Raw genomic sequence first — 27,707 nt, 5'->3', positions numbered from 1 at the left:
CACAGTAGTTTTCCTCACATAGTAAGTGATATGTATACTGTTTGGTTAAAATCTGTCTGTGCGTTTCAGAATTATGCTGAGTATTCTCTGCGAGTCCGAAAACTATGAAAATTATGGGGTAGACACTAAAATCTATTGATTTTGATAATTTTTACATGTTACCCCTTTCCCACCCCCACAGTGTTTGTTCCCAGATAGTAAGTGATAAGTATGCCAAGTTTGGTTGAAATCTGTCCATGCGTTTAAGAGTTTTGCTGGAACATCCATCCATCCATCCATATATATATATATTGATGGACAAATCTCACATAAACACACGAGAAACATATGGCGACAAAGGGAATGTAAGGAGAAAAGAGATGGCTGGTTGTGGAGGGAAACAGAGATGCAAGGGAAATCAGATAATTGCCATAAGATCGAATAATACCTTATAACTTAATAGTCCAAATTTAAAGGTGATCCTGGCTTCAACAGGTAGCCAGTGCAACATTTTAGGAAACAATTGAAAACTTATTTGTTTGTTAGATTTTTAGGCAATTAACGTAATTCATCTAATTGTATGTCCATTCTTTTTTGTAAACTGCATTGAACTTAATGGTTTTGGGGTATAGAAATGGATTTTTATGTTTATGTTGAACTTTTCAGGTCCACCCAGATCACGCCCTCTGAAAACTGTGCATGCTGTAGACATACACACGTAAGTTGTAGTTTTCCAAACATGCTACTTATGCAGGTAGGGCCATTTACGTGTGCAAACTCACTATTTACCTCTGCAAATGTCGAGTAATCATATTAATCTTAAACACCTTAGACTATTACAATATCATATAATTGGGTTCCTTTAAAACCATCAAACGACTGGGAATCATTCAGAATACTGCCGTCCGTCTCATCTATGGTCTCAAAAAATCTGATCATGTAAGCCCATATTATAGAAAACTACACTGTTTGCCGATGGAGGCAAGGGTCATCTTCAAGTTTGCCTGCCTCTGCTTCAAAAACATAACTGGTTCATCCCCAATCTACCTGTCATACCATTTTGAATTTCCAGACACCACTTGCACACGTAATGCCTATCTGTTCGCCTTCCCCTCCCTGAAGGGCTGTACCTACAAGAGATTCCTTGATAGATCACTGTCATTTCAAGCAGGCAAATAGAATAAATGTCTAACCACCCTCATTTCCAATTCACCCTCCTACCAATCCTTCAGGAAATCAATTAAAACTTATCTCTTTGATAAATTTCTCTGACTCCTTCCTGCCTTGTAATATCTCTGAAACATTTCCGGATATACTTAACTACTCTTGGCTTACCAATGCAATTTGAAAGTTTTTTTCTTCTGTAACATCGCTGTCTATGTACATTCTCTTCCTCTGTATACCGCTCTGAACTGCTTGTGGTATTGCGGTATACAAAAATAAAGTTATTATTATTAATAAAATGATCTCCATGGTGATCTTGCAGATCTTCTTTCCTTTGGAAAGCAAGTTAATAAAGAACATATAGAAGATTAGCTAAACCAATTACACAGGCTTTGAAGATACAGAGAAAGTCCAAAAAGAGAAAGCAAATTTAAAATATAGAGCCGTTCAAGTCGTTGAAACATATATTGTGCCCAGCAAACATTTAAATATGTCGACTTTTACTAGTGAGAATATAATTAGAGATCATACAATCACATGTTTATTATTTCTTATTCTTGCAACAGCTTGAGAAATACAATACCGGCATTCATACTATATAATAAAACACTGACTAAATAAGGGGATTGAAACAATAAATAGATGGAGGAAGAGGGGAATATCATTGAGTCTGTAAATAACCAGGCAATTTACTTTGCCTAAAGACTTTTCTACTTTTGAATACAAGCATCCTGTCATCCAGATTTATTATTAGAAGCATTTCCATTTAGATGGAGTCCTATTCCAGGATGCCTTACAATAATTATATGTTTATGAACAATGGTAAAATTTATGGTTGAAAAAGTGAAACAGTAAAAGGGCACATTAAAAATATTAGTTTTTGGTCTTGATTTGAAGATGATTAGGTGCAGAGATGCTTGAAGATGAAGTCCAACGCTTTGTAGATCTTTGTGCATGGTACATCCACAGTAGGTTCAGACAGAACAAAGTAATGTTTCTGTTTATGCACAGTGACAAAAGTTGAGAGATAATAAAAACACCCAGAAACTATTTTGGTGAAGAAAGTCATGTACCACCCGTGAGCCCCATTTTAAATAGAATGTACAGATTGAAACTCATACATCCAAGTCAGGTCATGCTCAATTCCAGTGGTATTCTAGAAAATGATTAGCAGATGTAGAGCCTTTTATAAAATACCTGTAGGAATGTACAACTGCTTGTTGGTGGGGGGCAGCTGGAGCATCCATTTTACAAACAGTATATGTGTAAAAAAATCAACAAATGAAACGCGGTAACATATATGCATAGGGGTTGAGAGAATGAATGCGGAGTGTTTGGGGTTTAGTAGTACATTTAATAGAATGTGGAGCCCATTGACTGTATTTGTTACATCGTAATAATTGTTATGTATTTATGTATTTATTTTTTTGTTGTTGGTTTTCCTTATACATCCAGGGGAGGGTGGGGGGAGGGAAATGTATTTTGATTATTAAAATTACTTAATTATAATTTTGTAAACACGTAATTGTCTTCTAGTATTAATAATTGGGAGGAGGGGGGGAGAAAATTATTGTTTTATGTATAAATTGTGTATTTAATAGTGCGTTTTATGAAATATTTATGTTCAAGTAATTGTATTGCACTGTCAAGGTGTAAAAATCAATAAAGATTTATTTAAAAAAACCCAAACCCAAAACAAAAAACATAGATGCATTGGGGGTTGTTATCCAGCCAGCAACACTCAGGACTCCTTTTACAAAGCCACATTAGCGGTTTAACACGCGTAATAGCGTGCGCTAATTTGTTGGCCGTGCTAGCCGCTACCGCCTCCTCTTGAGCAGGCAGTAGTTTTTCAGCTAGTGCAGGGGTTAGTGCGTGCTAAAAAGGTGCGTGCGATAAAGCCGCTAACGTGGCTTTGTAAAAGGAGCCCTCAGTGTTTTGCTGACCACTACTGGTATTATGCCTGGAAATTCAATGCTGGGCCATGTCTGGGCTCCAGAATTGAATTTCTAGGTTTCTAGAGCCAGCAACATCATAGCCAGATAAGTGCGATATTCAGTACTTAACTGGCTATAGAGTTCTGCATAAAGACAGGACTGACTTTTATGTGGTGACCTTGGCTGACTAAACCCCCCTCCCTTTTATAAAACCATGAAAGTAGTTTATAGTGCAGACCGGCACACTGAATGCTCTGCGCTGCTCCCGACACTCATAGAAACTCTATGAGTGTCAGAAGCATCATAGAGCATTCAGCGCACCAGCCAGTGCTAAAAAACGTTTTCACGGTTTTGTAAAAAGGGGTGGGGGGGGGGGGGAAGTGCTGAATATTGGCACTTAACTGGCCAAGTGCCAACTCTGCCACCAGAATGCCTAAGATGTCTGGTTTTCAGCTTGATAATAACCGGTTATTTTCAGCAGCAATAACCGGTTAAGTGCTGCTGAAAATTTAGTGGTCAGCCCTGAACAGTTGCTTTAACTGGCCAGGACCCATTTCTGTCCAGGCTAAATTGCCTTGAATATTGACCCTTTAAGTGCAGACATCTATACATGTAAGTACTGTACGTATTTTGTAACTTACATGTGTGTCAGCACTTATACGATTGTCAGCCATTTTGCAAACATATGTGAGTGAATGCTCCTAATTAATTATGGAGGCTACAATCTTTATTTAGTTTCAGTTTGGAAGGGGGGGGGGATAAATAATTGGATTAAGGAGGATATTTCCCTTAATCGCTCTAGTAAAAGGCTGGCCAAAGTGAACACTTTTTAAAAACTTGTATGTGACAGGGAACAGCTGTAAATTCCAACATTGAACTATTAAATCCTACAGTCTTTGTTGATGTCCGCATGCCATCGATTACTTTGTAACACGTTTTGGATGCCATTTGGTTTTGTATTTTATGATGTATGTAATGTTGTGATCAATAATGAACTACATGAGTACTGGAAGCACACAAGTAGATTTTGGTTCATCTCTAGGCCATACCTAAACTATGTTTGCCTCCATGCTCCCATGCTCCCTTGCATATTACACTAAAACCTTGGATTACAAGTAACTTGGTATGCAAGCGTTTTGCAAGACAAGCAAAACATTTTATTAAATTTTAACTTGATAAACAAGCAATGTCTTGCAATACAAGTACATACAGTATACATGCGTCACATCATCACAATTGAGCCGATGGTTCTTCTCTCTCTGACACTGCAGGAGTGTAGTGACTGTTCTAAACGAGCAAGGTCTTGCAATACGAGTACATACAGTATTTTGTATTAAAGTTTTTGGGTTGTGGAACGAATCGTCTGAGTTTACATTATATCTTATGGGGAAATTCGTTTTGATATACGAGTGTTTTGGATTACAAGCATGGTTTCAGAACGAATTATGCTCGCACAACAAGGTTTTATTGTATTTTATTTATTTATTAGGATTTATTAACTGCCTCTATGAAGAGATTCACCCAAGGTGGTGCACAACAAGCAGAATTCAACATAAAACTTCCAATTTTGTTAAGAGCATATAGAGATCCACGTGTAAGCTGAGTCCTTTGTAAAATTGCTATTACACATGGATGCTATTTCCACATTCAAATTGCAAATGCGCCTTTTAAAATCTTCAGAAAAACTATTTCTTAGTAAATGTTTCATTTTGGGGAAAAAATGTATGTTATGTTGTTGGCTATCTTCTGAACCCCCCTCCTTTTGGCAATGGAGGAATCGGCTACATGAGCTTATGGGCTGGTAGGCCCGCTTGGCCTGTTCTTCTCGTCGCCGGAGCAGAGATTTTGTCAACACCTGGGGCTTCTTTTATCAAGCCGCGCTAGCGGTTTAATGCACGTAATAGCGCACGTTAAACCACCAGCCGCACTAGCCACTAATGCCTGCTTTGAGCAGGTGGTAGTTTTTTGGCCAGCACGGGGGTTAGCACATGATTAAAAGTCACGTGCGCTAACCCCGCTAGTGCGGCTTGATAAAAGGAGCCCTTGGACTCCATATTTGAACATTTTGTCCCCTGCGAGTCGTAGCCGTATCCTGAATAGACTCCAATTGTATTCTGGCATACCTGTGTGAAATCTAACCCCCGTCTGTGTAATGTAGTATTTCTGTTGGTGGGGGAGGAAGGGAAGGGGGGTGGGCGGGGTTCTTTCTGAGGGGTAGGAATGGTTTGGTGTTTGATCATGACCGTGGAGGACATAAGAGTCTAATCCTCCGCGGTAGCTAGTTTCTATTGTAAACCTTGTCTTACGCTTTTGTTGTTCCTGCTGTTGCCACTGTTTAATAAAAAGATTTAAATTTAAATTTAAAATAATCACCATTGTATTTGCGAACACTATAATGAATAACTAGGAAGCTGTGAGAACTGGTCTTCTAGTTATCTCCTTCTGTTTCCTTGAAAGCCCATAGGAACCGTGACATGCACATCAAACCTGCAAATCCTAATTAATATCAACAACTGTTCTAAAATTAAACCCTACTTATACATTGGTGAAATTAGTAATTGGAAAGAGAGAGTTCTTGCTGCAGCATAGAGACAACAGTCCCATGAGCATTAAAAAAAACTGGAGGATCTTCAATGGACTGGTAGGAAATTATTTATTTAAAAAATCCTGTAAGAGAGCCCTTTTAGAGAATGAATATTTAATTTTTTTTCTCATACAAAATAAGAGAATCGTCAAAACAATTGGATTTCTGGATCTTTTTAACATTTTGCCTATTGCAAAAATCCATAAAGAAATGATCTCATGCTTTTGATCTGCTAGTATGCAGAGATAATAACGGAGAAGATAAAATGTTCTTGAGGTTATTTAGAAGGGCTTTTCTAGTTGGTCCTTTTACTAAGCTGCAATAGGTACTAACAGGCACCTAACAGAATGAAAAATGAAGAAGGACACGGTACTACTCAAAAGGGTCCAGCGAAGAGCAACTAAGGTGGTTAAGGGGCTGGAGGAGTTGCTGTACAGTGATAGATTAGAGAAACTGGGCCTTTTCTCCCTAGAACAGAGGAGATTGAGAGGGGACATGATAGAAATATTCAAGGTACTGAAGGGAATAGACTTAGTAGATAAGGCCAGGTTGTTCACCCTCTCCAAGGTAGGGAGAATGAGAGGGCACTCTGAAGTTAAAAGGGGATAGATTCCGTACAAATGTAAGGAAGTTCTTCTTCACCCAGAGAGTGATGGAGAACTGGAATGCTGTCCCGGAGTCTGTTATAAGGGAAAACACACTCCAGGGATTCAAGACAAGGTTGGACAAGTTCATAATGAACAAGGATGTATGCTGGTAGGACTAGTCTCAGATAGGGTGCTGGTCTTTGACCAGAGGCCTGCCGCGTGATTGGACTGCTGGGCATGATGGACCACTGGTCTGACCCAGCAGTGGCAATTCTTATGTTCTTATGAAATTGGGGGTTGGGATAGTTATCAAGGAAACGTAAAAGGCAAGCTTATATGGAAATACGATCCCTTAACTGTAGTATTGTGAGATTAACATTAGAGATGTCATTTTCATAGGTGGCATCCGAAGGGTAGGAGTGACTATGGATCACCAGGGCACAGAGGTATAGCCAACAAACTCTGGGGCTTTTGTACTAAGTTAACACGTGCATAACACAGCTAAAAATGGCATACTGCGGGATACATTCATATATCCTACAATAACTTCAAAATGTACACGTTAACCATGTCCTAAAAAATATTTCTAATTTTTTGAGGAGGTGTGTCATGGTAATTGATTAGTGAAGGGATACTGCTCGAGCTCTTACCACCTATGTAATGGGTTGGCGTAAGTGCTCACATGGTAATTTTTTAAAATGGAAGTGTGCTCAGGCCCACCAGTCATGGTGCCTCTCTGATATGGCTAGCGGGACTACCCAAGTCCCACCAGCTGAAGGTTCCTGCTATCTTTCCCTCTTCTTCCCTGCAGGGGTCTGATTTCTCAACTCTACTCGAACTGCCCTTGCACCTTTTAAAACTTTCATTTCTTTGTCGGCAGCAAGTAACGACTCATACCTGCTGCTCATGACAACTCTGATGCAAAAAATAAAAACTTTAAAAGGTACCGCGGGGGGTGGGGGGGAGGGGTTATATACCAGTTATATGTGGTATATATGGATTCTTGTGACCACTCACTTTCTGTTTAGGCACACCCAATAAAAAGATCGCTCTATACATACTGCACAAGGTACCATTTTAACAGGTAAGTGGTGAATCAACTTGATATTGTAAGCAAAAGGGAGTAGATCTTGGAAATACTAATTGGTGGTAGCAATGATGTCTTGTAAGTGCTCTAAGAAGGACATGTGCATATATGTGCATTGGTAAAACTGTTTAAAAATAGAAAATATTGCTAAATGAATGAATAAAAAGCTTGTGCTTGTTCCCATTTAGGTATGAAAAAACTTACTTGTTACCGTTTTATAAAAGCTTGCTTGTTAACATCTAAAACATTATATAGAATTTATAGCCCTGAGAAGAATAAATGAATGACAAAAGCCTCAATAAATTTTTTGGCAAGCTATAAACTAAGTCATTTGGGCTAAATTCAGTAAATGATACCTAAAAATCAGCACCAGAAAGACCTGTGCCAAACTAGTATTCTATAAAAGTGCTTCACGCAAAGTGATCTTTATAAAATACTGTTTAGAGCAGTTTACCATGCCTAACTTTATTTAGTTATTCATTTTTCTATACCATTATTCCATGGGAGCTCAGAACAGTTTACATGAATTTATTCAAATATTCAAGCTTTTTTCTCTGTCTGTCCCAATGGGTTCACAATCTATCTTATGTACATGGGGCATGGGGGGTAGGGTGGGTTTTCACAATCTATCTAATGTACATGGGGCAATTGGAGGGGGGAATTAGATGACTTGCCCAAGGTCACAAGGAGCAGCATGGGTTTGAGCTAAAACAGCATGGGTTTGAGCCTACAGCAATCGCCTACAGCATGAACGACTACTTTGAAAAATTGCAAGCCATGGAATTGAGGGTGAAATACTCACGTGGATTAAAAACTGGCTGGAGCATAGGAAACAGAGAGTGGGGGTAAATGGACAATACTCGGACTGGAAGAGCGTCACCAGTGGGGTGCCGCAGGGCTCGGTGCTTAAACCCGTGCTCTTCAACATGTTTATAAACGATCTGGACATTGATACGATGAGTGAGGTGATTAAATTTGTGGATGATACGAAGTTATTCAGAGTAGTGAAGACACAGGGGGATTTCCAAGATCTGCAACGTGACAAAATCAAGCTTGAGAAATAGGTATCGACATGGCAAATGAGGTTCAACGTGGATAAGTGTAAAGTGATGCATGTCGGTAACAAAAATCTCATGCACGAATACAGGATGTCTGGGGTGGCACTTGGAGAGAAAAAGCCTTGGGAGTTCTGATTGACAAGTCGATGAAGCCGTCCACGCAATGCGCCGCGGTGGTGAAAAGGGTGAACAGAATGCTAGGAATGGTTAAGAAGGGGATCACAAACAGATCGGAGAAGATTATCATGCTGCTGTACCGGGCCTTGGTGCGCCCTCACCTGGAGTACTGTGTCCAGCACTGGTCGCCATACATGAAGAAGTCCCGAGAAGAGCGACTAAAAAGGTTAAGGGGCTGGAGGAGTTGCCGTACAGTGAAAGATTGGAGAAACTGGGCCTCTTCTCCCTTGAAAAGAGGAGACATGATCGAAACATTCAAAATACTGAAGGGAATAGACTTAGCAGATAAAGACAGATTGTTCACCCTCTCCAAGGTAGGGAGAATGAGAGGGCACTCTCTAAAGTTAAAAGGGGATAGATTCTGTATAAACGTAAGGAAGTTATTCTTCACCCAGAGAGTGGTGGAAAACTGGAACGCTCTGTTATAGGGGATTCAAGACAAAGTTAGACAAGTTCCTGCTAAACTGGAACGTACGTAGGTGAGGCTGGACTCATTTAGAGCACTGGTCTTTGACCTGGGGGCCACCGCGTGAGCGGACTGATGGGCATGATGGACCACTGGTCTGACCCAGCAGCGGCAATTCTTATGTTCATATGTTCTTAAGTTAAGGGTGCTGAGGCTGTAGCTCTAACCACTGCACCATACTCTCCCACTTTAAGCAACAGCATTTTTATCTGCTGTAGAATTGCACTTAGTGGCTCCTAAGTCATGGTCTGCCCATAAAACACCCACTTAGACCTTAATTTCAATTTTCAATTTCAATTATTTTTACTCCACATTTGTCCAAGATGGATTACAAAACACAAACATAATAAAAACAGTTATTGTACATACCAACCTTCACAAAACAGAATCTGCTGTCATTTAAACCCAGCATTATTAAGCACCATATTTCATGTTACAAAAGAGATGTTTTTTTTTTTTTTTTAACATTCATTTAAACTCTTGCAAGTTTGACAAATGCCTTACATACACAGGCAGCTTATTCCACTCTAATGGACCTTTAGTGCACGCTAAATCAATATGTGCACTAACCGTGAATGCGTCCATAGGATAACATGCACGCATTAGTGTTTAGCATGTGATTAGCATGTGCTAATCTTTAACATGCGCTAAAAAGCATAGCGCACCTTAGTAAAAGAGGGGGACAATGTTACAATAATCCAAACCTGCGAGTACTACAGTCTGGACAACTTTCTTGAACTCGTATCTAGACAAATGTCCTAGAAAATTGCTTATCATTCATTGTTTGAAATAAGTTTTTAAAATTACATTCTGTACATGTAAGTGAAAACTAAGCTGAGTATCAAACACATTAATTGTCTGAGCAACATCATTGGCTTGCTCCCTAGCCATCAACATGATTTTGGTCTTAGCAACATTTAACATCAATCAATTTTTGCTGTATTCTCAAATTTTGTTTAACCTGACTTCTGCTTGTGATAAAGTATCCTCTACTGGAAAAAAATTGGATATCATCTGCATATATCCTATATGATAAACCATGCTGTTTCATCTGTTTGCAAAGGGGAAGCAAGTACAGATTAAACAAAATAGCTGCTAACACCATTATTCTACTCTGAGAGAAATTTCCCTGTACATAAACCTCCTGTTCTCTGTCCTGCAAATATGACTCAAACCAACACATTACGTTCCCCCTCAATCCATAATCTGCGAGCCTTTTCAATAAGATGTTAAGGTTTAAGATAGCAAAAGCAGCAGAGATATCTAGGAACACATCAAATATCTTGTTCCCTTTTCAAAGCTGTGTCTGATTTCATCTACATTCTTGTCCAGTGGCGTACCAAGGGGGGGGGGGGCGCGTGGGGGGCGGTCCGCCCCGGGTGCCAAGCCCTGAGGGGGTGCTCCTGGTCCGGTCCGGTTCTCCACCCCCTGCGCCGGGTGTCGTGTTTGGAAACAGCCTGCAGCAAGATCGCGATGCCAGCGATCTTTGCCTGCTTCGGCTGTTTCCGGGACCGCAGCGGAGGAAACAGCCGAAGCAAGCAAAGATCGCTGGCATCGCGCGATCTTGCTGCAGGCTGTTTCCCCAGGGAAATGAAGCGGGGAGGCCGGGGGAATGAGCAGTGCTTCGTGGTGGTGGTGGTGGTGCCGAGCGTTCCTTCGAGGTAGTGGGGGAGGGGGGGCAGCAGGCCTTCAGGGTGGGGCGGGCAGGCAGATCTTGTGGAGGGGGGGAGACAGGCCTTCAGGGGGACAGGCCTTCATGGAGAACAGGCAGGCAAGCCTTCAAAGGGGGGGACAAGCCTTCGGGGGGTAGGCCTTTGGGGGGGACAGGCCTTCAAGGGGGACAGGCAGGCCTTCGGGGGGAGGTGACAGGCCGTCAGGGGGGGCTCAGGCCTTAGGGGGGGACGGGACTTCCAGGGAGGGCACAGGCCTTCAAGGGGGGGACAGGCAGGCAGGCCTTCAAGGGGGGGACAGGCCTTCGAGGGGGGTGTAGGCCTTCAGGGGGGGTGAAGGCCTTCGGGGGGGTGCAGGCCTTCAAGGGGGGGCAGGCCTTTGAGGGGGGTGTAGGCCTTCGGGGGGGTGCAGGCCTTCAAGGGGAGGACAGGCCTTCAGGGGGGGCAGGCCTTCAAGGGGAACAGGCAGGCAGGCCTTCAAGGGGGGACAGGCCTTCAAGGGGGGACAGGCCTTCGAGGGGGGTGTAGGCCTTCGGGTGGGTGCAGGCCTTCAAGGGGGGGGTGACAGGCCTTCAGGGGGGGCAGGACTTCAAGGGGAACAGGCAGGCAGGCCTTCAAGGGGGGGTGCAGGCCTTCAGGGGGGTGCAGGCCTTCAAGGGGGGGGGCAGGCCTTCAGGGGGGGCAGGCCTTCAAGGGGAGCAGGCAGGCAGGCCTTCAAGGGGGGGACAGGCCTTCAGGGGTGGGATGCAGATCTTTAAGGGGGGGACAGGCCTTCAGGGGTGGGGGGGCCCTGGTGTAGAAAGTACACGGAGGGAAGGGGGAGGGGTTCAAAGAGACGTGCATATGCCGGACTTTGGGTGGGAAGAAATAATGGGTCTGAAAATAGAGGAGAGAGAGAGAGAGAGATGATGGACATGGGTTTTAGGGAGGGAAGGAACAGAAAGGGAGAGAAGTTGGACACAAGGGATGGTGTGGAGGGGGGGGATAGAGATACTGGTTAGGAGGGTAGTTGGGAAAAGAAAGGGAGAGATGGTGGACCCTGGGGTGGTGGGGAAGGAGGGAGAGCTGCTGGATGAAAGGGTAGTTAAGAAAAGGTGGATCTGTGGAAGGAGACAAAAAAGGAAAGATGCCAGACATCCAGGGGAGGGGAGGGAAACGGAAGGAGAGGACAGAGATGGCAGATGGATGGTTAGCACGGAGAAAGAAGAAAGAAGGAGACCCTGGCAAGGAAGTTATCAGAAGACAACCAGAGCCTTGAACCCACAAGATTTGAAAAATAACCAGACAACAAAAAGGTAGAAAAACTAATTTTATTTTCTGTTTTGTGATTACAATATGTCAGATTTGAAATGTGTATCCTGGCAGAGCTGGTGTTAGACCGCAAACGTGAGCTAGGATTTAACAGAGAGAGGAAAAGTCCTTTTGTTTCTTTATTTTATTTACACCACAGCGCCAGTGTGGTTAGGAGAAGCCAAAGGGGGGTGAAAAAGCTATAAAATAAACCCACCAGGATGTTTGAAAAAAACACCCAATTGGGCAGGAAAATCGAATCGATAAACCAATTCAATAGGCTGAATCGAATCGAAATTTTTTTTCCTGAATCTGGCAGCACTAGTTTGCGCTACTGTCTTAGACTTTAGGACCTGGGATTGGGGAGAGATGGCATCCTCAGTACTTTATAATGCAAGTGAAATGAGGATTTGGTCAGATTTTTGAAGGGTCTGCACTCTGCAGAAGAAAAATATTGTATAGGCCAGGGACATAAGACAGCAGGAAATGGGAACTTTTCTTCCTTCTATTTTTGTGAATGGAAAGGCTGAGGATGTCAGAGAGTTCAGTTAAAATATGTGCTTTATAAGAAAATATAATAATGTGTTTTATAAAGTTTATAGCATTGCTGGCCTACCCGGTGAGGTGTTCCTAGTGGTGGTGGCGGCAGCGTGTCAATGTGCTGAGAGGAAGAGGTGATCTGGGAAATTCTGCTGAGCAAACTCCGGGCCCATTTCCACCCCCCAGTTAGTCCACTCCACTCAACTGGTTCACACACTGAGTGGGTCTTTGGGTGTTGTTCCTGGGTAGTTGTTTTGGGATCTCTTCCAGTGGTTTGTCAGTATCTCCTTCTGGTCCAAGGAAGGAAACTTTGTTAACCTTAGCACTGACCTACAGAATATGTTTGTAACAGCGCTGCTTGTGTGGCATTAGTCTATGTAGTGATCGAAAGAAAAAACCAGACCTTTGCACATTTTTGCACTGTATGGTGGGTGTATGAGGAGATTCACATTTCCTGAACAGCTAAGTCCGTGTGAAGTTACCTTGTGCTGTATTTGACATCTAGCAAAGTCTCTGTTTGGAAGGAAAGATCTCAGCTTAAAAATGAAGTGGCCAGAAGTTATGGTAAAAGCAGATAGCGTAGCTGGTTTTAAGAAAGGTTTGGACAAATTCCTGGAGGAAAAGTCCATAGTCTGTTATTAAGACATGGGGGAAACATCTGCTTGCCCTGGATCGGTAGCATGGAATGTTGCTACTCTTTGGATTTTGACCAGGTACTAGTGACCTGGATTGGCTTCCATGAGAATGGGTTACTGGGCATGATGGACCATTGGTCTGACCCAGTTAGGCTATTCTTATGTTATGTTCTCATCTGTAGGGGCCTTTGTTTTCACTTCTTATTTTAATGTATTTTTTTTCTGAGAACTTATCAATGTTTTTTATAATGGGAACAAAAATGGAAGAGAATTAATGTGTGTGGGATGAGGGGGTAACTAATTTCTTCAGCTAAATAATTCAATCCACTTCAAACAGACATAGGAGAACTCACGCACCATTCACACACCCTCCAACCAAAAACGTCAAAAGAAAAAAACTGTTCGACAACCTCCTAACACTCGACCCCCAACTTTACAACCAATTGACATCGACCACAGACTGCAAAACCTTCAAAAAGAAATAAAAACCCTTCTATTCAAAAAACACATAAAACCGAACTAACACAATCAGAACTGTCCCAAGCATCACCTGCAACTACTCCATATGTACTTCTGATGTCATGACAATTCAGAAATAATTTATGTTATGTTATGGTATGTTTGGAATAATGGTTACATATATGAGGTTCAATAAAAGAAAATTTTCACTGCCTGTTTCTATTATGACCATTTATTCAGTTTCATGGTTATTATAAAAAATATTTTTTTACATGTGGGGGGTGTCAAAAAATTATGGGCCCCGGGTGCCACATATCCTAGGTACGCCACTGTTCTTGTCAATAAAGACTTAGTGCTTTGTGCCATACAGAAACTATATTGATGTTCATCTAATGTATTACATTGCTCCAAATGATCATTGAATTGATAGTATACAACAGGGGTGCCCAAAAGGTTGATCGCGATCGACCAGTAGCTCGTGAAGGCAATGTGAATTGAACATGAAGCCCATCCTGGGCTCCGTGATAGACTCGCGTTGCCTTCACGTTCTATCTGCTTCCCGACGTGGTAAACAGGATGCAGAAGCACCGGGCCGACCAGCCTCCCCACCCCTCCTGACGTCAATTCTGATGTCAGAGAGGAAGTTCCGGGCCAGCCAATTGCTGCCTGGCTGGCCCGGAACTTCCTCTCTGACATCGGAATTGATGTTGGAGGGGGGGAGGGGGGAATGCTGGTCGGCCCGGCGCTTCTGCGTCCTGTTTACCGCGTTGGGAAGCAGGGAGAGTTCAGAACTCGGCAGTGGTGGTTTGGGGACTTGTTTCCGTATTGCGGTGGTAGCTTGGGGGAGGGCAGGGAGAAAGAAAGACAAAGAAAGAAATGGGGGCAGGGAGACAAAGAAGGGAAACAGAAAGAAAGAAAGGAGGGACAGGGAGACGGAAAGAAAGAAAGGGTGCATGGAGAGAGAAAGACAGATAGAAAGGGGGCAGGAAGACAGAAAGAAAGACAGAAAGATAGAAGGAGGCAGGGAGAAAGAAAGAAAGGGCAGGGAGAGAGGAAGAAAAAGTTGGGGGTGGAAATGAGGTCTGGAGGAGAGGAAGCATACAGGAGGCTGAAAGAATTGAAGAAATATTGGATGCACAGTCAGAAGAAGAAAGTGCAACTAGAGACTTATGAAATCACCAGACAACAAAGGTAGGAGAAATGATTTTATTTTCAATTTAGGGTCTGTTTTACAAAACTGCGCTAGCGGCTGCAGCGTGGTAATGGCCCCGAAGCCCAAAGAGATTTAAAGGACTTCAGGGCTGTTGCCGCACCGCAGCCGCTAGCGCTGATTTGTAAAACAGGCCCTTAGTGATCAAAATGTGTCCGTTTTAAGAATTTATATTTGCTGTCTATATTTTGCACTATGGCCTCCTTTTACTAAACCGCAATAGAGGTTTTTAGCGTAGGGAGCCTATGAACGTCGAGAGCAGCGTGGGGCATTCAGCGTAGCTCCATGCGCTAAAAAAAAACTATCGCAGTTTAGTAAAAATGGAGGGGGTATATTTGTCTATTTTTCTATAGTTGTTACTGAGGTGACATTGCATAAAGTCATCTGCCTTGACCTCTTTGAAAACCCCCCGGAATATAAATGATAATTAACATTTTCTCTGCGTACAGTGTGCTTTGTGTTTTTAAAAATTTTATTGTTGGAAGATAATTTTGACTTGGCCATTTTAAAAGTAGCTCGCAAGCCCAAAAAGTGTGGGCACCCCTGGTATACAATTTTTTCAACAATCTTAGCCAGAGTTGGTAAAACGGAAACAGGCCTAAAATTTGTAATTTGATCAACCCCTAGTTTTGGATTTTTAATCACCGGTTGCACAGTTGGTGCAGTGGTTAAAGCTACAGCCTCAACACCCAGAGGTTGTTGGTTCAAATCCATGCTGTTCCTTGTGACTCTGGGCAAGTCACTTAATCCCCCTCATTACCCTAGGTCAGGGGTAGGCAATTCCGGTCCTCGAGAGCCGGAGCCAGGTCAGGTTTTCAGGATATCCACAATAAATATGCATGGAATAGATTTGCATCTCAAGGAGGCAGTGCATGCAAATCCATCTCATATATATTCATTGTGGATATCCTGAAAACCTGACCTGGCTCTGGCTCTCGAGAACCGGAATTGCCTACCCCTGCCTTAGGTGTATTAGACATAGTGTGAGTCCATCAGGACATAGAGGGAAAAATGCTTGAGTACCAGAATAAATTCATGTAAACCATTATGAGCTCCCTGAGGAGAACAGTATAGAAAATTGAATAAATAAACAACTGTGACAATATCCCCTCTTTCAACATTAAATTAACAATCATCGTAATCACAGGCACAACTCTTGTCCCTAGCTCTCTAAAAATCACTGATGAACAAATAAATGTCCACAGAGGAAATCAAAGGCCGACATGATGACAAAACAGTAGAAATCTGCTTTTGATCAGCTTCCAAAAATTCCTCCCAAGGCAATGTATCATCTACCTTAAACTCATTCATCTGTTGAGCAATGGAATACCTGCCAGGATATTCTGAATCTTGGCATAAAAAAACACAGTAAACTCTTTGGCCATGAAATGACTTAACGTAACCTTTTTATTCAATTTTATCATGTATGAATTTTTTGTATCAGTATCTCTTTTGTTCTGTCATTCATGCTAAACCATGTTTTTTTGTCACGCTATAAACGTGTACTGTCTAATATCTCAGGTGTTACTGTACCCACAGAATTCTTCAAGGTTTCAAACCAACAACCCAGCATTCTATCATTTACAGAGTCCATATTCTCCAATAAAGGTCCCCACACAATCCACAGATCATCTGCAGAAAATCTGGCCCTAAGCCATATGGCTAAGCACCATGTGATAGGTGCCTACCTTTTATAGAATAGGGTAGATACTTATCACCCAATTATTTTTCTTTTTAAAATTTTTGAAGATATTAAGCTGATTTTGCCAATTAAGTTAGACAACTAAAAGGCACCTAACATTAAGCACCATTTAGAGAATCTGGCCCTGCTTTTGTTTTCAGGGTCTCCAATATAACAGAACTGGAACATTTTCTATAAGTGTTTATGTGATACACATTGGTAAGTGCTTGAAATAATTAACCTCCCTTTTATTAGTTATATTCCACCTTTTAATGGCAGAGTAAAACATACATACATAATTAAAATAACATGACAAAGCAGGCATGTCAAAAAACATCAAATTGAATAAATTCATATAAAACATCAATCTTGATACTTAATTTTTCAAAACAAGAGACACTTTAACAACTGTTTGAACTTACACAGATCTTTTTATTGTCTAATATTGTCATATGGTAGACCCTATGACTGAGAAGGGTGGTAAGAAAACGCCTGTGCCCAGGGTTAGGCAAGGGAAAATACTGTCCCAAAGTGGAAGAACACTACCACCACCTCAACCCAGAACTAGAACCAGGCAGGGAAGGTTTAGTCATGAGCAGGGAAATACCTATTTGTTTTCACCTGAATTAAGAAAGGGGGAACAATGTGCAGGTGGAACTAGTAGCGTTGGGAATAGTGTTCCTAAAGGGAATGTTTACAAGGCAACTCACAACATTCATTGGGGACTCAGTTCAAGGCAACACCAAGAACCTTCTAGTCTCCACTTTAGCCAGGAACAAGCAATACCTGCAGCTCATTATCCTGAGGCTTATAAGGGCCAGCAGCAGTGCTCAGAAAGGAGGCAGCCACTGAACCAACCCGAGCTGGAGAGGAAACGGTGTATTGAAGGAAGATCAGTTCCTAGGACTCAAAGAAGCATATCTCAACAGAACACACAGGTCAGATCTAATCCTATTGATTCTGAAATGTTAGAAGATTTTATGAGTGAAACTTCTGAGAATGAAGAGTATTTAGTGGCAGTGTTTTTTTTGGGATATTTTGTCTTTTATGGTTTCTTTTTGACTAGATTGTGGGTCCTGTTGGGGAAGGACCACAACCAAAGGTCACTGCGGGAGGAGGTCCCTTCTGCCAAGAGCTCTGAACATAAGAACATAAGAAGTTGCCTCCGCTGAGGCAGACCAGAGGTCCATCCTGCCCAGCGGTCCCCTCCCGCGGAGGCCCATCAGGCCTAATTGCCTGAACAGTGTCCTTGACTAATTTTGTAACTGCCTCTAATCCTCTAATCCTGTCCCTATTACCTACCTCTACTCCTATCTGTACCCCTCAATCCCTTTGTCCTCCAGGTACCTGTCCAGACCATCTTTGAAGCCCTGTAGTGTGCTTCTGCTTATCACATCCTCTGGTAGCGCGTTCCATGTATCCACCACCCTCTGAGTGAAAAAGAACTTCCTGGCGTTTGTTCTAAACCTTTCCCCTTTCAATTTCTCTGAGTGCCCCCTTGTACTTGTGGTTCCCCGTAATTTGAAAAATCTGTCCCTGTCTACTCTTTCTATGCCCTTCATGATCTTGAAGGTTTCTACCATGTCTCCTCTAAGTCTCCGCTTTTCCAGGGAGAAAAGCCCCAGCTTCTTCAGTCTGTCAGTATATGAGAGGTCCTCCATACCCTTTATTAGCTTAGTTGCTCTTCTCTGGACTCTATCAAGTACCGCCATGTCCTTCTTGAGGTACAGCGACCAATACTGGACACAGTACTCCAGGTGTGGGCACACCATTGCACAATACAGTGGCAAGATGACTTCCTTCGTCCTGGTCGTGATACCCTTCTTAATGATGCTCAACATTCTGTTTGCCTTCCTTGAGGCTGTGGCGCACTGCGCCGACGCCTTCAATGATGTGTCTACCATCACTCCCAGATCTCTTTCAAGGTCAGACGAGCTCAGAGGCAAGATCCAGTATGATGCTGCCAGTGACAATTTTGAATAGAAACTGTGTGAAAGCATTTTGAACCAGTTGAATATAGTACTGGAGTTGCAAGCATTCCTTGGTGTAAGAAGTTTGAGTGGACCAAGAGGGACACAGGCCCAAGGGAGGCCATTTTGGACTATATTTTTGAAAGCCAGTTTCCTTTTTGAACCATGTATATTATTTTGTTTTTTTTTCCTGAAAATTGGAGTTCATGAAGGAAAAAAGTACGCTGAGTTTGAATCAATCCAGAAGTTTTTATTACTTGATGCACCACTCCAATTGGGAACTGATTAGCTGCTTGGTCAGTGCCGTGTGCTCTGGGTTTTTTTGGCCATACCCGCTTAGGCACAGCTCGGCCTGGTGACACACGGTGACAATATACAGTATACTGGAAGCCTATTCCAACATCGGAATCCATAGGATTAGAATGGGCAACTTGGCATTCAGCTTGCACTGCTCAGCAGTGTGGCTTGATAAAAAGGGAAGTAAGTTTAGAATACTTAAAGTATCACCTGTAATGCACGGCAGGTGCACTCATGCACTATTTGTTGATTAGAATGTAATTATTACAACTCAGAGTTGAGTGTGGTTAATTGCACACAGACAAAGCCTTTGAGATTTTTTAGAAAATTTTTTTTAACTTTAGGTTGGTTTTTTAATTTTAGTAACATTAACACAAGTATACACTTATTAAAGAAGACAGAGGAGAAAAAAAAAATGAAAGGAAACAATCATTTACCCTTCATTAGACCACTACCCAGTAGGGGAGTAGAAAAAAGATAAGGAAATCCAACAAAGTAAATTATAGACTAGAACCATAAGGCTTTACATGAAACAAATCCACATCACAATTATATAAATAGCCTATGAAAATGCAATCAAATATTTACACACAAGATATTCTTTAAGTCTAAAAAGCTTTCAGTTGTTCCGGGGCAAAGAAAACAGATTTAATTCCTGCACATCGAACCAAACATGGATAACAACAAAAAAGATGCTCCCAAATTTCTAGTTTCCTGTCTCATGTCCAAAAAAGCTTTCATTTTTTTTTTTTTTTTAATGGTCTTAGCTACTTTTGGATATATCTAAATTTTTTGGCCATAAAATAAAGATTGAGAATTCCAGAAGTGTATTCCGTGTACAATTCTAAAAAAATATACAATACCAAAAAAAAAAAATGAGATATAGGAAAGGAACCCCAAACAAAGATACCAAAAAATATATTCATCCATTCAAGAAACAAGAGCTAAAATTAATAAAAACATAATAACGACATAAAAATAGCCATATTTTAACTATCAAATTGTTAATCTCCTGAGTTCCCCAACAAGTGTACCAGATCCAGGAAACGACAAAAAACATCAAGGTAGAGTGAGGTTAAATGCTTTTTCAAAGTGTAGAGTCTTTAATAAGACCTTAAAGTTTGGAAAGCTTGTTTCAAGGCAGATGTATGGAGGGAGGTCATTCCATAGTTTTGGTGCTATGAAGAAAAAAGCAGCTTTTCTAATGGTCTCAAAATGGGCTTGGCGAGGAGCTGGAAGGACCAGATGGTTCACATCAATGGGCTGCAAATGATGTGAAGAGGAATGAGGAATTATTGATTTATCCCCCTATTACTAAACCACAGTAGAGGTTTCTACCACGGCCCATGGTGCTAAATGCTCTGAAGCTCATAGACTCTATGAGCATCAGAGCAGTGTCGGAGCATTTAGTGCCCCAGGCTGTGGTAGAAACCTCTACTGGAGCTTAGTAAAAGGGGAGTTTTAGAGAGACACTGAAGATGGCCAGAGTGCAATGTTTTATGAGTTTGACAGAGAATCTTAAAGATGGGATGGAACTATACGGGTAACCAATGCAACTATAAGAATAATGGAGTTAACTTATCAAAGCAATACGCATGGCAAAGAAAACATAAAGTATTTTGGAGGGCCTATAGACGTTTCAGTTGATATACCTGCATAGATAGAGATGCAATCAGCGAGTTTGGATATAATTACAGCATGAACAAGGGTGTGAAATGACTTAAAGTCGAGAAAGGAACACATTGAATGAAGCTGACGTAGGGAATAAAAACCTGAGTGGATGGTGGCGGAGATATGTTCCTGAAAAGACAGTTATGAGTCTATGATGATACCAAGAGAATGAAAGGCAGAAATTAGTTGATCAAATAGAAATGGAATTATGGAAGGAGTGGGTAGGAGTCCAGTGATTCAGCAGGCTATTGTTTTGGCAGGGTTAAGCACAAGGCATTGGTTGGTTTACCATCTCGACAGAGCAGACAGACAGGACTGAAGGGGAGCTAGAGCTGTATGAAAAGGAGAGCAAGAGTAAACTAATAACATATTGTCAGCATAGATGAAAAATATGATATTGGCTGAGATTTGCTAGGAGACTGAAAATGTTGAAAAGTAGCAGAAAGAGAAGTGAACCTTGTAGAACCTCACAGACAAAACCATGGCTTTTTGAAAGTTCATGATGGTAATAAACTGTGCATGAGCATCTGGATAGAAATGATGAGAAAGAGGCTCAAACCTTGCCAGCAATTCCTATTTCTGCAAGTCGGGCAAGGATTAAATGATGGTCCACCAAGTTGAAGGCATCTGCCAAATCTAGCAAAACAAACGAAAAAATTTTGTGGCATCAAGAGTGATATGTAAGTCGCTTACCAGTGTGGAAATGACAGTCTTAGTACTGTGTGATGAAGTGTGATGAATGGAATCCTGCTTGATTTGGGTGCAGAATTAATGAATGTTTGAAATAAGGCTTGAGTTGTTGAAGGACATGTTCCAGAATTTTAGAAATGAAATTGAGATTAGAAACCGGTGGATGATTGGTAGAGTGGCATCCAATGATGGTTTTTTTGAGAAACAGAGTTATGAGTCCTTTTTCCACTTGGAGAGGACTATTCCTGAAGATAGACTATCTTGAATTATAGATAGAATAAACAGGATGAGGCCTTGAGGAGAAGATTTTAACCAAGAAACTGGTAGCTGATCAAGCAGGCAAAAAGTTGGTCTCATGTGATGTAAGAGCCTGTAAGATTTTCAGTGTCAGTGATTGTATTGGGTTTAGTAATGGATTGTTGAGGATGAGAGCTGAGAATAGTGGATAAAAGGCAGAGCATCTCATACAGTAGGAATTTTCTGAGAATAGACTTCAGCTAACCTATCTGCCAATGGTGAAGGGCAGAGATCTATGAGTTTGCTAGGATGTTTAGTAGTCATTAAAACAAAGCAAGAAAGGCAGTGAGCCAGATTGTTAGAAGAATCCATCAGTTTGGAAAAATAAGAGTCTTTGGCTTCTTTAAGTAGTAAATTGTGATGTCAGTTTGCAGTCTTGCAATGCTCGCACAGGTCTGGAGAGTGATGTTTATACCAAAGGCACACCAAGTAGTGAAGTTCATGCTTGAGTTGACGTAATTTGTCATTATACCAGTGGTCAGACCAAGAAAGAGGATGAAGGAAATCGGACTAAATGTAAGAACATAAGAATTGCCATATTGGGACAGACTGAAGAAGGTCCATCAAGCCCAGTATCCTGTTTCCAACAGTAGCCAAGCCAGGTCCCAAGTAACAAATATGAGGCCACAAGAGTAACCACTTCTTCTGTGGATTTTTGAGAACTTTCCATATATTCTCCAAGATAATCAATATAGGAGCTTATGTACACATTCTAGGCCTTTCACTGGGCATGACACCCTGGCCAGGAATTTACTGTGCAGTAACTTCTGCAGCAAGTATTCCCATGCTTACAACCAGTGAGTCTGCCAAACATGGTGGAGGGTTGCAACTGGAAGAGACAATGTTGTATTAAGCCCCAAAGATTCAGATGCTTCTTCATCCAAGTTTAAGGCAAGTCATAAATCTCCAGATTTAAACTGTGAAGTTCTGGTGGTGTACTGGTCTATCTTCTATTGAATGGGGGATGAAGTTCTGGCAGGTTAGGGCACAGCCTTGACAACCCTTTTTATTTTTGTGTGTGGCATTGGGTAGAAAAGGAAAGGAAGCAAGAAAAAAGAAATTCTAGCATAAACACAAGACAAAGAGATTGCCACCAGAATTAATGCAACCATCTTGGCCATGCCCTTTATTTTCTGGTGAGACTGAAGCTGCTTCAGTCTCTCTCTCTCTCTCTCTCATGGCTCTGTCTGTGCTGTTAAGAGCCTACGGTAGTTTTTAAAAATGTTAATTTTGTACCTTAGCAAACATTTTTTTCTACCCAGCACCTTTTTCTTTGATTCTCTTTGCAAGAAGGAATATGGCACTTTCTTTTACTTTCCTAATCAGTCATACAAATTGGTTGAAGAGTGACAGGGATATACTTATTTGGTAGCTTGTCACAAATTTTCTACATGATTGATAAAATGTCTCATGTTTATGCTTTCTTTTGCCTTCCCAAGTGCCTCTGGTTTGTCTGCTTACCCCTTTAACAGTGCTTTTTGCTGCCATAAATGAATGCAATGACTGAGAATTGTTTAAAATAATAAAAAAAAAGAATATACATCTCTAGTGCACAGATTTTTGTTGGAAAAGGAAGTGGGACAGGCAAAGTATGCACTGGAATTTAATTTATGAAATTCCTACAAATACTTTCATTGTGTACTTTGGGCCTGATTCTCAAAACAACGTCCTAATTGTAGGTGACAGTAGGCATCCTACTGCCATCTAACAGACCAATCGAGACACACTTAAAAAAAAAAAATCGATGTGGCAAACAGATACAATTTAGGCATCATTTGTGCATGTACAGAGGCGTCTAGACATACCTACAGTGTAGGCCTGGCTTATGCAGGAAGTGGCCTTAGGTGTCCATAGGCATACCTAGGTACTTCCGTAGGCATGAGTCAGATGCCTTAAATGTAAGCCTGTAAAATGCTGGCCTACATTTAAGGCATCTGTACATAAAATAGACGTGATTTTGGACACAGTGCATACCAGTGATTGACACAGGGCAGGCGCCTATTTCAAAAGCACATACCGTGGCAGACACCATTTCCAGAATCAGACTGCTTGTACCTATTGAAAATTAAGTACAAAATCCATCAGTACTTTTAGACCCAGGGTTCCCATTATCTTCAAATTTTCAAAGGAAAGCTCCATGGGAAACCTCCCTTCAAACTCTTGGGTTTCAAAATTGACCCTAAAATGAATATTGTAATAAGGAGCTAATTGTCAAACTGCAATTCATTTTTACAAGCGAGTACAGTTTGTAGAAAAGATAAAAAAAAATAAATCAGTAGAAGGTTAAGGCTAAGGAAATTGTAAGGAAAATTCTGTAGCATAAATGGGGCACTCAAGGATACATCAATATTATTCTCACCCTCACTGCACATTAATTTTGCTATGTTTAATACTTTTTACAGTTTAGCCTTTCCCCCCGTTCTCTCTTGCAAGTCTTCAGCTAGTTAAGGCAGCATATACTGCATGCATCCTTTGTATTAAGACATAGAGGAACGAACCTGCAAAATGCAGTCATCTGTTCCATAACTCTAACCTTAGGCATTTTCATTCTGCATTACAGGGCAAGTCAATCAGCCTAAAGGCGAAAGACGGAGAGCAAGGCAACACTGCGTAGCTGCAAGAAAAGGTGAGAGCCAGCATATTCCAGCCTGGAAACAGCCTCCCTCTAATCATGACAGGCTCCTACATCTTCTGGCCCCAGTGTCCTTGTTATTTGCATCGAGGCACCAGCATGAATCAGTTCACTGCGGCAGCAGTTCAGCTGATGTGACTTGCATTGTTATCAGGCACCTGATTGCAGTCCCTGGATGAATGGAGGTCTGGATGTGACTAGCATGCCAAAATAGCAGTCCCTCCGTGTGACAGAGAGCTGTAATGAGGGCAGGAGCCCTCTTTGTCAAGAAAATAAAGTTGGACGTCTTTTAAGGATACGATGTACTCTTTAGGCTGTAAGCTCTGATCAGTCACCAGGATTTATTTTTCTTGCTTCTTTTGACATGCCACCAACCAGACTGTGAAGAATGACTTGACAGACAGGTCAAGGAAAGTGAGCCAGGGGAAGAGAAGAAAGAACACGTATAGTATATCTTGTGCAGTATAAAAGGCTTTATTTTGGCAAACAGTTCCTTCTGTCCACCCCTACTTTAAATATCATGATACTATACCGGTGCCATGTTGCTCTCTTGATTAATTTACTCCCAGTAAAATCTCATGTTTTAATTTTATATGCTGACTATGCAGTTTCCAAATGTACTGGGAACACTTGCTTCACTAAGACTGTCACCGTCAGGTGCACCATTAAAACACAAGCAAGCAGCAGATTGCATCCTATGTAGATTTCCTCTATCTGCCCACTCTTCCTGAAACAGTATAGATGAAATTTTTCAGGATTTTCCTAGGAGCCATTTTGAACTTTATCTGCTTTTCATCTAGTATGTTGCTATGTAACAGTGACAGCAATAGTCTGGGCAATAACTTAGAAGCAAAGGGTTAAGTCAAAGTTTCCAAATACATTGAACCCAAGAGTGAAATCATTCAGACAGCTAACTCTAATTAGAGAAGATCAAGACTTATAAAGAAAACTGGGTTCTGCATTGCCGTTCAGAATGAGTGAGAAACAGTAAAAGTATCATTAACACAGGTTTTTTTGGGAGCTAAAATATGCATATTGTGCTTACACAGTCAAAGAGCTGCTGTATAGATGCAACATCAGATATTAGAACAAGCTCAGAATAAATTAATTTAGCACCTAAGTATCGGTGCTAAATGTACATGCTAAGCTATAAATGTATGACAACCCATCCCCAAGTGAAGTCATCAGACACAAAGGTCAAAGTTGAATATATTATGGTCTTATATCATGTTCAGGAGGGTTTGTAATGAGAAATGTCATTATGAAAACATGATTTTATGTATATGTGATTTAACAGGTAGGTCCACGAGTTTCTATCAATTATGATTCTATAGCTTCAGATAATTCTGGAACTACCGTTAGTTGTCATAAATTTATCAGGGCTCATGCTGTCCAAAGCATATTTATTTTGGTCGTGGTGGTGGTGGTGGTGGAATCCATGTGTGGGTCCATGGAAGTGGAATACTTAGGGATAGGTAGGGAAAATGATGACATTCTTCTCTGGCAGCCCCTACAGGTCAATGTGCAGTAGCCTTACTGTTCTCAGGCTGGCAATGGTTGTCCTGCCTAATGAAAGACAGAGGCAAAGATCACCAGGTAAAAAAATGGGATAAGAGACCAAAATCGATATTATTAATCAAACATTATTTTTTGTTTTCTAATAACTTACTCAACCATACCAAACTTTGGACTCAAATTCTCTTCCAATTGCTGACATTCTAGCTCAATTTTTTCAGTCTAAAATAAGTTTTTTTGTTGTCCTTACCAGCAATTGCAGATGATACCAGCTCCCTCCATACAGCACCTTCTTACAGCTCATGTTGAATTTCAATATACCATCCTACAATGAATTTCATAGGTCACTTTCTAGTATGAGTTTTACTACTGTTTATTGGATCCAATCCTACCATCTTGAATCAAAATACCTGATCTTACCACTAGTATATTGTATTATTGTGCACAGTTCAACTGCTGGCTTAGTCCATGAAGCTTGTAATAATTTGTTCTATTCTCAAGAAACCCAGATCTTATACTTCTATTCTGGCAAACTACTATCCTATCTCCAATCTCCCATGTATATTTAAATCCATCGAAAAGACAATCTTTTATCAACTACATTCTCACTTAGTCAGTTTTAATACTTCATTTGAGGCAATCTAGTTTTAGAAATGGTTATAGTACTGAAACTTATAAATCTCTCATGCAAAATTTACAGTAAACTCAATGAGGGCTTAATAGCATTAACTGTGTCACTTTGATCTCTTTGCCACTTTTGATTTTGTCAACTACAAACTTTTACTAGACAGACTCAAATCTATTAACATAGAAGGAAGAATATTCAACTAGTTTTCCTCTAAGCTTGAAAATGTGCGATGAAAGGAAACTGTATTAGAAAATCCATCCACTTCCTATACTCTTTGTAGTAGAATTCCTAAAGAATCAATTTTGTCTCTAATTTTATTCAACCTTCATCTTAGTCCAGTAGCAATACTGAAATAGCGATTTGGGGGTCAAATTCTATAAATGGCGTCCCAATTATAGGCGGTGGAAGGCATTCTACCACTATCTAACCAGCCAATCAGGATGCACATTTTTTAAAATAAAACACCCCAAGGCAGGCTGCCTACATTGTAGGCATCTTTGTGAGCCTAGGGAGGCGCGTAGGGCCACCTAAGTTTGCCCAAGGCTAGGCATGGGTGTAGTTTCACCTGGAAGTGGCCTTAGGCGAGCTTGGATGGCCCTAGGCGTCTCCCTAGGGCACCAATAGAGGTGGCCGCTGAACTGATCGCAGCAAAGGAATCTCCCATGCAATCAGTTTAGCAGCCATGGCAGGGAACCTGTACCCCCCCTGAAGCCACCCCTCCCTCTGAATGTCTGCGGCAGAAGGAGTGTCCAATTCCTCCTGCCGCCACCCCGCCAACACATCCACCAGCAGAAAGGACGCCCAGTCACTCCTGCTGGAATCCCCCCCCCAGATCATCGGCAGGAGGGATCAGCTCAACAGCAACCTGATTCTCTAACCGGCACCTGTAACATGGACACTGTTTAGATAATCATGGTGTTAGGCAGGCTTAGGCATCTGTCTGTGAGGACAGATGCAATTTTATGTAGGATGCCTATGTGCGATTCTCAAAAGCCGCTTAGGCGGCTTCTGAAACCAGGTGTCCTATACAAAATCCGGCCCTTGGTCTCTTAGTACCTATCTTTACACAGATGACATTCTTATTGTATACCGAATAGGCTTCAAAAAACCAAAAACTATAAATACCAATACTTCAAAAACTCTACACTATAAAAAAATTGGTACAACTCTCCTTTTGAACCCAACATAGGGATAACAGTTGTACTAATATTTCAATGATTGAATAAAGGGGTTTCAGTACGGGCTTAATTATCCCTACGAATGACCAGAAGCCCCAGGCAGGTATTCATAGGTGACTAGCACCAGACACGAAGGTCTAAATCAGTGGTTCCCAAACCTGTCCTGGGGGACCCCCAGCCAGTCAGGTTTTCATGATATCCCTAATGAATATGCATGAGAGAGATTTGCATACCTGTCACTTCCATTATATGCAAATCTCTCTCATGCATATTCATTAGGGATATCTTGAAAACCTGACTAGCTG

The 27,707-nt window shown here is 41.4% G+C and overlaps 1 long non-coding RNA gene across 1 annotated transcript; it reads left to right on the top strand.

Moving 5' to 3' along the window:
• The first annotated feature begins 642 nt into the window (after window positions 1-642).
• Window positions 643-26,685, top strand: LOC117359970. The gene is made up of 3 exons (XR_004539333.1): window positions 643-697; window positions 7,280-7,335; window positions 24,010-26,685. It is a non-coding gene; the product is annotated as an uncharacterized LOC117359970 (long non-coding RNA).
• Window positions 26,686-27,707: the final 1,022 nt, after the last annotated feature.

The sequence above is a fragment of the Geotrypetes seraphini genome, chromosome 4, assembly GCF_902459505.1.
Source record: "Geotrypetes seraphini chromosome 4, aGeoSer1.1, whole genome shotgun sequence".
Taxonomy (NCBI): Eukaryota; Metazoa; Chordata; class Amphibia; order Gymnophiona; family Dermophiidae; genus Geotrypetes; species Geotrypetes seraphini.
The sequence above is the reverse complement of the archived record's forward strand: the minus strand, read 5'-3'. Positions and strand labels throughout refer to the sequence as shown.